Source organism: Manis pentadactyla, chromosome 2, assembly GCF_030020395.1.
Source record: "Manis pentadactyla isolate mManPen7 chromosome 2, mManPen7.hap1, whole genome shotgun sequence".
Taxonomy (NCBI): domain Eukaryota; kingdom Metazoa; phylum Chordata; class Mammalia; order Pholidota; family Manidae; genus Manis; species Manis pentadactyla.
This window is the reverse complement of record NC_080020.1, coordinates 178375095-178388105: the sequence shown is the minus strand read 5'-3', so window position 1 is coordinate 178388105 and position 13011 is coordinate 178375095.

Below are 13011 nucleotides of genomic sequence, written 5' to 3'. Positions count from 1 at the left end.
GGAAACAAAAAGCTTTCTAACTCCTCCTATTCCCAAGTGGTTACTCAAGTTATAATTACTTCATCTAAAGTAACCAAATACTCATTGGAGCAAAATAATGTCTTTTAAAGGTATTAATTTCAACAAATGATTATGTCAGAAAAAAGTGATGTCCTCTTTCTTCAAAATCTTAACAAAACTGTGCTTCATGGCCACAAGTTTATCATAACTGATATAGCCACAGGAATAACTAGATGCACATCCCATAGGAAAAGCTATCTTGGACTTGTCCATTGAGATTATGGTTTTAATTAAATGGGTTAAAGATATTCCAAGGCTCTCTGTAACTTTTGTAAACTTTCAAAATGATTACCTAAGTATATGAGCCCAAGTACTATCTAATTAAAAATGTTCATTCCTGTCCCATGATGTTTTTCCAGTTTTACTGTGCTCAAATTTTTACCATTTAAGGAAATCCAATTTAAATCAAGAAGATATATATATTCTACAACGAAAAAACAGTAAGTTTTAGGAGCTCTTCAAATTAGCACTGGAGACTGGGAAATTGCTTTTCAACCTTTCAGATTCACTCACCATTTAACAAACATTTGTTGAGTACCAACTATATATCAAACATATAAGTATATTGCTAGGTTCCTTTTTAAAATATGTCAGACTCTTGCTCGTGTACTTTGCTGACTTATTGTGTCATATTAAACATTAGACTGTAACATAATCAGTGAAAAGAGTATTTCCCAGCTCTCCATGTAATATGTCCTTCCAAGACAGCCTTGAAATTTAATCCAATGTCTGTATTATCTTCCTCATAAAAAGGGACAAATGCAATTGATAGTATATGATATCAACATTCTTGTCTACTCACCGCACAAAAATTATCTCCTCTGGCCAGAATTTCTCTAAATCAAGTCTATAGCTAACTGGAACTTCAAATCTCTATGGCAGGGTTGATTTGAGAAGTGGATGAAGATTATAAAGGCCTCTGGCTTGCCAGGATCACCGGTGCAACCCCCTTTTAAGTGAGGAAACTAAAGTTGAGTGAGAATAAAAATAACATTCAAGGTTCCAACTAGCCAAGGCTTACTCTAGTCCAGAATGTATGTTTATCTCCCAGGCCAATCTTCTTTGAATCACACAATGAAATTGAGAGCTTTGATTCTACAATAGATATCTCCTAAATATGTTTTTGTTGGTATGTATATACAAATTACTTAACATCGTTATTTTAATGTTTTAAGTAATGAGATTTGTCTTCCTTCCTTTCCTGTTCATTTTTTTTTAATTATTCCAGACACAACAGAGAAGCCACCAATTTCTTAAAACCTGTATTATTGAGTGGGCTCATGTTCAAGTTGAAGAAACTATTTCTTTCATTTCGTGCGACTATCTAAGAACTTCAGCAGTATCTGAGATGGAGCAGATGAATTTGATGTTCATTTGTAAGTTTCTGGCATAGTGAAGAGATAGTGAACTTTAACGGCACAGTGAAGAGATAGGCTGGAAGGAATCATCCCTTCACTCAAGTGATGCATCCAAGTCGCAACTGTCCAAGGAAGAGCCATGACTAGCTCACAAGATTTGCTGACTTTGAGCACATCTTTGCTGTATATTTTTTGTTTGCCTTCAAATTACAGGTTTGTTTTGGAAGAGTAAGATAGTAAAGGTAAGAACAAAGCAATAGATGTTGAAGACTGTTCCCTTGACTAAGCCTTTTGCAAAGTTATTCCCTATTACAGTCTCTAGGTCAGTGCTTCTCAACCTTGGATGGCCACTATAGATCCTGAGGAGCTTCACGCAATATTACTGTCTGGGCCCCGTGCCCAGAAAGTCTGACTTGCTCCTCTGGAGAAGATTCTGGGGATGAGCAGCTTTTCTATAAAAGCTCTAAGGGTATTGCTCGTATGGAGCCAGAGCTGAGAGCCACTGCTGTAGACTCTGCTCCAGGGTCAAGAGGAACAATTTTTCACTCATAACAAATACAGGGAAATCTATTTCTTATGGCATGGCCTTCTTCCTCCAAGTGAATTACAGAAGGGTTGGCACTTCCTCATATAACATAGTGTCATTTCCTTTGTTAGAAATGTTTCACAGCCTGACTCCTTCAAGGACTGGCCCATGTTCTCAAACAACCTGGCAAAACCTTAGCTCTCCAAAGAGAGTACACGAGACTCCAGGGTCAGGTTCCAGGCAAAGAACCTTACAAGGGCAAGATCTGGGAACTCCAGCTTCCCAGAATGACTCTTCAACTATTAACTTATAAACCTGAACTGGGAAAAAGAAAATAGAGAACAAATCAGAAGAGAAATTTTCTCAGATTTATCCAGTTTTGATGTAAAATATCATCTTAATTTTAGTACTACGACCATAACATTTTAAACAACATTTTATTCTAAAACCCTGACTCCTTTTCATCTGAATCTGTATATCCAATAGGGAAAAATGGGCGTGGTTGTGCCCACTTTACAGATGGAGAAGTGTATGCATAATTTCAGTTATGTATTCCAGGCCAAATGTCACTGACAGAAGCAAGAAGTTGAAGCTGTGTTGTAGTGTTCTTTCTGATGTTCCACAATTCATACTAAAAAATATTCTACTGAGATGTTTGCCTCAAGATATATTTCAAGAATCAGTGATTTTAGGCTGGGCCATCAAATCCCATGAAATTTAAAAGAGCTATAAAAAGAAGAAGTCTGGAACAAAGGAAATCTTGAAACTTGAAAGATGGGTCTCTGTAGTCTGTGAAAAGACAGCTACAAATTATATTTCATCTCAACCTTCAGGTTTACCATCACTTACTTTCAAAATGAACTGTATTATAATTTCTCTTAATATATTGATAGCCAACCCAAATAAAATCATGTGACCAAATGATAGACATAAGGGGAAATTTATAGGTGATTATTACTGAGGAACTATATAGAACTTTCTTTCCTAGAAATCTTCCATGAGTATTTATAACCGTCTGGCCCCTGAATATTCTGGACTACCAAAAAGAGCAAATTAGATAGACTTTGTCAGCATAGTGGTTCTACATAGTTTCTAAAGAAGAAACTAAATACATCTCACACAAAACCTATCTTGCATTCGGACAAGTGCTCCCCCTCAAAAAAAATTTGCTCTAAGGTGTGGGAATGGCAAAAATAAGAATTCTTTTTCTCTCCTCATTCTTGGTTTGCAGCAGACACTGATGGGCAGAGTCCAAGACCAGGAAGGTTATCAGCTGTAGTTTCGAATTGGGGTTTCAGGTCTCAGGACCTTTAAATACTGCTGGAGCAGCTTATTTGAGGACTGCTAAGGGCAGATGGACATGGAGACTCTGATGGCCATATACCTCATTGGATGAAACGGTCCTATTTTTTCCAAAACTTCATTTCCACTGAGTCAAATAACATAAGGTTCACTGAGCCATTTCATATAAACATCAAAAGGCAACAGTAGTGTTGCCAACAAGAAACACAATCGAAAAGGGTTGAGGTCCCAAGCACAAATGGGAAGGTCCCAAGCTCAATAGGGAAGAAATACAAGCACTGTTCTTGCCTGATATCTGGGAAAGTGTCCTGAATGATGCCATGGCTTTGCTCAATACTCAGCTCTCTGGACGAAAGCAACCTGTCCATTCTGTACTTGATATTTTGTGGAACTCATTTAGAAATTTTAGATAGGTTTAAAGTATTTTGTGAAAAAATCAAACTAGAAGTTTTTTTTTAATTATTTTAAGTATTATATTGAAAAATGTTTGGGAAAAAGGGGAAGTTGTATTTTCACCTAAACAGATGTCAAATATCTGTACCAAGCAATAATTTAAAAAAAAATAACAAGTGTTTGTTACCTTGTCACTGCCTCATAACCACTTCCCATTTTTCATTGGAGCTACAAATCATAGATAAGATATACTCAGCTTGGAACTTTGCCAGTATGACTTTATAGAAATGGGACGAAGTCTTCGAAGACATTCACATTACTTCAAATCTGAAAACTAAGCGATTTTTTAAAAAGAAAACATTGTCTATGAACAAGATCTCCAAACTCTATTCTTTTCCAAGAATGCTCTTTAAAATGGGCTATCAAGAAATGACTCTTTTCCTGGTGCCCCATAACATTCAAAATCTCTGTTCACAAGGTGTTTACTAAACAGCTTTTTCTTAGTACCTGGCTTGGGGTATTTTTTTTGTTCACCTTTATAAGCATAAAACTAATTGTATAGGAATAGCAAAAGATATCTTTGTGACTAAAAGAAACTGAAAGAGAAACTTCGCAAGTATGGCTTTAGTTATAAAGTATAAATTTTTTTACACTTATGGTAACATACAGTCAGTGATGAGATGTGCTGAGGTCTCATCTGTTTTAATTACATGTCAAGTTCTAATCACTTTAGATTTTTTCTCTCCCTCACCCATGAAATACAACGAAGAGACTTCATTTTGTGTACACAAAAGCAAAAGAGAAAATCTTCTATGTTCTTTTGCTGCCCCCAAGTGGTTGTGATCAGTAAAAGCAACCAAGGAAGACGAACAAGCACACCTTTCAGGAACCCCAAGCATGAGAATCCAAATTATTAAAAGTGACAAATTTTAAAGAAGATAGTTACATTATGAATGGTTCTTTTATACTGCGTAACTATTGAGGGAAAACCTCCCCTTTTTTATAAATTCAAGCAAGAGTGGAAACACTGCACTTCACTCTTCGTAGTCTGAGGCTGGTTGGCCATCAGCAAATAGAAGGCACTCGACAACACTGGTCTACCCTCAACCAACTACATCCTTAAACTGCTTCATTGGAATGATTATAATCAAGAGGGAAAATACAAAGCACGATACAAAAACTGTATGTGCAATTGAATATAAATGGACATAGACTAAAAAAAATATTTTAAATGTTACTAAATTATCTCCTAGTGGGGAGACTTCCTTATTATTTTCTATAAAGAGCATGTTTTACATGCCTGGGAGAAGGAGAGAATCCATACATTAAATCAATTAACTTGAGGGACAAATTGTTTTTGAGGAATATGCCAGTTGTATCAATCGTATGTTTCTCAAATCGTTTAAAGATGGTCTGAGCTAGAGGGCAAATTATCAGACCCGGTCAAAAATTGAAGGTGATTTTCCCATCTCCGACACAAGCAATAGAGCACGTCATCAGAAACAGAACACAGAGAGCTCCAAATCATGCTTAAAGTCGGTGTCCAAATTTAACACTGACAAACCAAAACTGAAACCAGCTGCACAGGGCTTGAAAATTTAGTGCAAGTTCGGCCAGTCAGCAAACAGCAACCATGACTGACCAAGCGGTCAGGTGCGGCCTCCAGGGCACACTCAGATCCTCGCCTCGCTTACCCAGCGGGCCTGCGTGCCAAGGCCCCCCGGGGGATGTGTGAACCACAGATAGCACCAGACCCTACATATACTTGTTTTTCCTACACACACGCACCTATGACAAAGTTTCCTTCGTAAATTAGGCATGATAGATTAACAGTAACTAATAATGAAATAGGACAATTATACTATAATAAAAGTTACGCAAATGTAGTCTGTCAAAATCTTACTGTACGATACTCACCCTTCTTCTCGTGATGATGTGAGAGAAAATGCCCACCGGACGTTCATGACGTAGGCATTGTGACGGAGCGTTAGGCGGACGTCGACCTTCTAACGTCAGTTGACAGGGGGCAACTGAAACTGCAGACAGCAAAACTGTGTATAAGGGGGCAAACTGCTGTAATTATGCAATCTTGGACAAGGCCTAACCTGAGCCTCAGTAACCTGGTAAACAGTAATCAATACCTACTTCAGTCGGCTTGTATAGATCACAAATGAGGTAACAGAGTGGATCATTCACGGCAAGCATTCGGTGTTAAGTTGCCATAAATGCACAGAGCCTCACACAGGGACCATGCACAACATTAATACACACCGAACAGTTTTAATTCAGAAAGGAAGAATTGGAGAATCTTTTTATTCAGTTGTAGCCATTTTTGACATTGAATAACCTATGCTTTAATTATAGATACTAGCACAAAAAGTAGTAAACATTGAGCTTGGACTCCGGAGGTGAAAATGACAATCCAGTACTCACTTGATCTTGACAAAAGGCAAAAATATTTGAAACAGTTGGTAAAGAGAGAATTAAAAGCAAAGCCCACTAAAAATTCACTTGTGCTTCCCAACTCACATATATTTATGACAAAAATATATATTTGTGGAAGATGATTCCAATTCTCGGCATTGTAAAATCTGAATATATTGAAAATGTCTTCCAGTGAGTAGGTAAGTTTAGAAGTTTTAAGATGCATTTTAAATTAAAGGCCGAGTCCTATTTAGAATGAACTAACAGCCAGCTTTTCAGGATGCAGGTGCTAGTTCCATTCCCATTTATTTCATCAATAAGCAAAAGATTTTTCTGTATCAACTTTGATCACTTAAATAATTTTTTTGCTTTGAGCCTCTACCAAAATTTATGGCAGAATCTACAAATAAAAGCTTTAAAAATAAATTACACTGTCAACTGCTGGTGAGGATGTAGAAGAGAAACTCTCACTCATTGCTGATGGGAATGCACAAAGGCACAGCCACTTTGGAAAATAGTTTGGCAGTTTCTTACAAAACTTAAAATATTTTATTACCACATGATCCAACAATCGCACATCTTGGTCTTTACTAAACCAAAGTAGTTGAAAACTTACATCTACACAAAAATCTGCACACAGATGTTTATACCATCTTTATTCATAATTGCCAAACTTGGAAGCATCCAAGATGTCCTTCAGTAGGTGAATGGATAAACAAACTGCTACATCCAGTCAGTGGAATATTACCCAGCCCTGAAAATAAATGAGCCAGCAGCCCATGAAAAGACATTGAGGAAACTTGATGCCTATTACCAAGTGAAAGAAGCCAATCTGAAAAGGCTACATACTGCCTGACTCCAACTCCCTGACATTCCGGGAAAGGCCAAACTATGGAGACAGTAGAAAGATCGACTGAGGAGGATTAAAGATGGTGACATGAGAGGTGAGACAGAAACCGCCTCCTAAAACCACATATATGAAAATATAATACAACTAATCCTTAAACAGCAACAGGAAAGAAGGCTGCACCAGACTGCATACACCTGGAGAAAAGAACAGACCTCATGGAACAGGTAATGTACCAAAGCCTTGATCTGGCAGAACCCAAGCCCTTCCCCCACCCCAGCTCACCAGCAGGAGGAAGAGAAACAGAGCAGGGAGGGAGTGGAGGCCTAGGACTGTGGAACACCTAGTCCTGGAGATCTGCTCTGGGAGCATGAACCTACATTGCATGGTGCTCTGGTGATTTGGTGGGGTTAGAAAGTTAAGACAGGCGGAATACCTGGAGAGACTGAGATTCCAGCTGCTTGTGGAAAACAGGGATTCATATCCAGCTAATCTGGGTGAGCAGTCTAAGAGACTTCCTAAAAGCAAGAGGGATGCTAAAGGGGCAAGGATTGCACAGAACTTACTGCTCAGGAAAAAGGACAGGTAGACAAAATTGTCCGGGTGCCCTCTGCCCAGCAGGTTGGGAACTTAAAACGATCTTCAGGCACCCCATGCCCCTGGCTAGCTACGCAGCTCCAAGGCCCTCCACTGTGATACGCAGCCTGCTGCACCTTCCTCCCCACCAACCCACACCTGGCTCACAAACTGGCAGCCCCTGTCCTGGCATCAGGCCAGCCAGAGGGAAGCCCCGCACACAGCAACTACAAACACAAAGCCTAGAGGCTTATACCTCTGTGTTCGGCCCACTGGTTCTGGCAGTGGAGACAGGCATAGCAGCCAGGAAGCAGGAAACAGCTCTTTCCCACCCCCAGGCACCAGCACCACTCCCCTGCGACCCTGAACATCGCTCCAGGGGCTGAGCAGCTCCAGAGAGTAGAACTTCTGGCACCAGAGGGTGCCACATACAAATATGAAACATTAAAGGAACCTGGTTCTAATGCAAAATCTCAACACCAGAAAAAGGATCTAGTGAGACTGAATTAATAAATCTTCCTGAAAGATATTTCAAAATAAAAATCATAAACATGCTACTGGAGGTACAGAAAAATATTCAACAACTCAGGAAAAAATTTAGGATGGAGATCCAATCATAGAGGAACACAATGGAGGGTAATAAAGCAGATTGGATATGGTGGAGGAAACGATAAATGAAATAGAAATTAGGTAAGAGGAATACAAAGAAGCTGAGGCACAGAGAGAAAAAAGGATATCTAGAAATGAAAGAATATTGAGAGAACTGTGTGACTAATCCAAATGGAACAATATTCATATTATAGGGATACCAGAAGAAGAAGAAGAGAGAGAAAGGGATAGAAAGTCTCTTTGAGGAAGTAATTGCTGAAAACTTCCCCAATCTGGGGAAGGATATAGTCTCTCAGGCCATGAAGGTGCACAGATCTCCCAACACAAGGGACCCAAAGAGAACAAAACCAAGATATATAACACTTAAAATGGCAAAGATCAAGGATAAAGACAGACTATTAAAAGCAGCCAGAGAGAGAAACAAGATCATATACAAAGGAAAACCCATCAAGCTATCATCAGACTTCTCAGAAGAAACCTTACAGGCCAGAAGGGAGTGGCATGATATATTTAATGCAATGAAGCAGAAGGGTCTCCAACCAAGAATACTTTATCCAGCAAGATTATCATTTATATTTGAAGGAGGGATTAAACAATTTCTAGATAAGCAAAATCTGAGAGAATTTAGCTCCCACAAACCATCTCTACAATGTATTTTGGAGGGACTGCTACAGATGGAAGTGTTCCTAAGGTTAAATAGCTGCCACCAAAGATAATAAAAAGGGATAGACAAAGAGTACAGAATATGATACCTAATATATAAAGAATGGAGGCAGAAGGAATGGAGGGGGGAAAAAAAAGAACCTTTAGATTGCGTTTGTAATAGTATACTCAGTTAAGTTAGACTCTTAGATAATAAGGAAGTTAACCTTGAATCTCTAGTAACCACGAATCTAAAACCTGGAATAGCCAAAGCAACCCTGAGAAGGAAGAATAAAGCTGGGGGGATTATGCTCCCCAACTTCAGGCTCTACTACGAAGCCACAGTAATCAAGACAATTTGGTACTGGCACAAGAACAGACCCATAGACCAATGGAACAGACTAGAGAGCCCTGATGTAAACCCAACCATATATGGTCAATTAATATATGATAAAGGAGCCATGGACATACAATGGGGAAATGACAGCCTCTTCAACAGCTGGTGTTGGCAAAACTGGACAGCTACATGCAAGAGAATGAAACTGGATTATTGTTTAACCCCATACACAAAAGTAAACTCAAAATGGGTCAAAGACCTAAAGGTAAGTCATGAAACCATAAAACTCTTAGAAGACAACATAGGCAAAACTCTCCTGAATATAAACATGGGCAACATTTTTCTGAATGCATCTCCTCAAGCAAGGGAAACAAAAGCAAAAAATGAACACATGGGATTACATCAAAGTAAAAAAGCTTCTGTACAGCAAAGGACACCATCAACAGAACAAAAAGGCATCCTACAGTATGGGAGAATATATTTGTAAATAACATATCCAACAAGGGGTTAACATCCAAAATATATATAGAACTCACACTCAACACCCAAAAAGCAAATAACCCAATTAAAAGATGGGTGGAGGATATGAACAGACAATTCTCCAAAGAAGAAATTCAGATGGCCAACAAACACATGAAAAGATGCCCCACATCACTAATCATCAGGGAAATGCAAATTAAAACCACAGTGAGATATCGTCTCACACCATTTAGGACGGCCAGTACGGAAAAGACTAAGAACAACAAATGCTGGAGAGGATGTGGAAAAAGGGGAACCCTCCCACATTGTTGGCGGGAATGTAAGCTAGTTCAACCATTGTGGAAAGCAATATGGGGGTTCCTCAAAAACTAAAAGTAGAAATACCATTTGACCCAGGAATTCCATTGCTAGGAATTTGCCCAAAGAATATAATTTCTCAGATTCAAAAAGACAGATGCACCCCTATGTTTATTGCAGCACTATTTACAATAGCTAAGATATGGAAGCAACCTAAGTGTCCATCAGTAGATGAATGGATAAAGATGTGGTACATATACACAATGGTATATTATTCAGCCATAAGAAAGAAACAAACCTCACAATTTGCAACAACATGGATGGAGTTGGAGGATATTATGCTCAGTGAAATTAGCCAGGTGGAGAAAGACAAGTACCAAATGATTTCCCTCATTTGTGGAGGGAGTATAATAACGAAACAAAACTGAAGGAACAAAACTGCAACAGACTCACAGACTCAGGAAGGGACTAGCAGTTACCAAAAGGGAGGGGTGGTGTAGGGTGGGGGGGGAGGGAGGGAGAAGGGGATTGAGGGGTATTATCATTGGCACACATGGTGTGGGGGGGATCTTGCAGAAGACAGTGTAGCACAGAGAAGGCAAATAGTGACTGTGGCATCTTACTACACTGATGGACAGTGACTGTAATGGGGTTTGGTGGGGACATGGTAACATGGGTGAATATAGTATAACCACATTGTTTTTTCATGTGAAACCTTCATAATAGTGTATATCAATGATACGTTAATAAAAAAATAAAGTAAAATAAAATAAAAAAGGAAGAGCAGTGGTAGCCAAGGGTTGGGGGTGGAAAGGAATGAATACACAAAAGCACATAGGATTTTTAGGGCAGTGAAATTATTCTGCATGGATCCATGTCATGTCATTATACATTTGTCCAAAGCCACAGAACGTACATCAACCAGAGTGAATCCTAACGTGAATTGTGGACTCTGGGTGATAATGAGGTGTCAGTGTAGGTTCATCAATAGTAACTGTGCCACTCCCATGGAGGAATGTTCTTAGTGGTGGAGGGCAGGGGGTATATGGGAATACTCTGCACTTTCCACTGTGAACCTAAAACCATTCTAAAAAATAAAGTTTATTAATTTCTTTAAAATGACATATAAGGGGGAAATGGAAAGGGGAGTTTAGGCAATGAATACATCTCACACAATTATAGCTGAAGATTATTTCAAATGCTTCTGTAAATTTCAGGGCAGTACATAAGAATTAAACTTAGCAAATCAGTGTCTAAGATATTAAACTGTACATAGAACCTCCCTTAAAAGGATTAAAAGACACACTATTTCCAAAAGCTACTTTTAACATTTTCGATGTTTATTTTATTCTAAGTTACCTTACTTTCTTTAAGTTACTATATTCATTTCAAATTACCTTAAATGCCTAGCTAAGTGAGAGAGTAAAATTCAATTACATGTATTTCCAATGTTATCTATCTACGCAACATAATGTAGCTGGGTAACCTCACATAGCAACTTGTGCTAAAGTATAATTTTAAGGCATGCCAATAGTTAAGAAAACACTATTACGTTAGTCTTCATTAGTGTTTTCTAAAAATTTTTAAAGTTATAGATAAAATCTAGCAATTTCAATGCCTTAGACCCCAATTGTCAATTGTTCATAGGCAAATCCTAAAAAACTTTACCTTTTGCTGACATGTATAACTTCTGATACTGAACAATCAATTTCCATTAAAATCTAGATTGCAATGAGAAAACAGATCTTAAAAATAATTGTTTCCTAAGAACTAGCCTTTTTTAATGAAAATTAAGTACAATAAAATCTATCTTCCTATGCAGCAGTATTAAGACATTCACACAAAGATCACTCACTTATACATTACCTATTATTGTTGTTGTGTCTAATTTTATCTTGAGTAATATTTACAAGTTTCAAAACAGCATGGAAGACAGGTAAGGAAGAAAGCCACTTTCAAGTAAAAATTCTTATTTTCTAGCTATATCTGGAATGCAGCTTGTCTAAAATTATAATAAAAATAAACTGGGCCCAAATATAGGAACATTATTAAATGCCTGCAGACATTTTTATATAGTTTCTTTTAAGACAATGAAATATGTACTACCACATGTAAGTGTTCTTCTATTATTTTACCATCACTGAAGAGTTTTATTTATTGCCTAACATTTCAAAAACTAAGGTTATTTCACTGGGTTATCCCATTATCATGCTGCTGCTTTGAACAAATGTTGCTAATCAATTCTTTTTCTTCTCAGTTCTTTTTACCAAAAAAAAAATCTCTGCTCCCACTTCACCTCTGCTCTCATGAAGGATTATTACTTTTAAATAATTTGTCTTTAATACTGGTGATTACCTTCTAATGCGTACCTACCTACATTGCTGCTTTTCATTGGACCTCATCTATTAACTCCCCATCCTAAAAATGAGGATTTAATTTATATGACTCCACCTCTACTCCTTCCAGTTTTTGATGGAAGAATTAAAAAGAAGATAGCTGTTACCCTGAAGACTAAAATAAAACCACATTCATCCATCACAGTTAGGCTGCCCCTAGGCTTCCCCCCATATGAGGACGTCCTCCCCTCCTTCCCATTTCAAACTCACTTCTGTCTACTACACTTTTCTTTTATACTGTCCAGGTTGATTTCCCTTACATTGTTACCTTCCATGTTGAACCTACTGGTAGATTCTAAAAACGGAAAATTAGTAAGCAGCTATGCATGACTTTTTAAAAAATTAAACAGGGCCCAAATCATTAAGAGTAAAAACCAACCTCTGAGTTCTCTAATACCTAACTTGAAAGAAAACTTAGTAAAACACGTAACAGTTAAAAAGTTGGAAAAAACAATTTTAAGGCTTTTTTTAAAAACACACCTCTATCCAGATGAATGTATTTAAGTGGTTTGTATACTCTTGGATGAGCACAAATTATATGCAACTTGTGTGAGATGTTTTAAGTACTTATTTAACGTGACCACTGCATTATACTAGGAAAAGATCACATGGTACATGGTAGTTATAGGACTGGTGAAAATCTCCCCTCCACAGAAACCTGACAGGGTTCTCTTTCCTACAGGGAAATGAGTTTCTTCAAACCAAAATGAAGTATAAAAGATGGCACGCTCAATGAGAACTGACAATGTCTGCTAGAAAAGTCT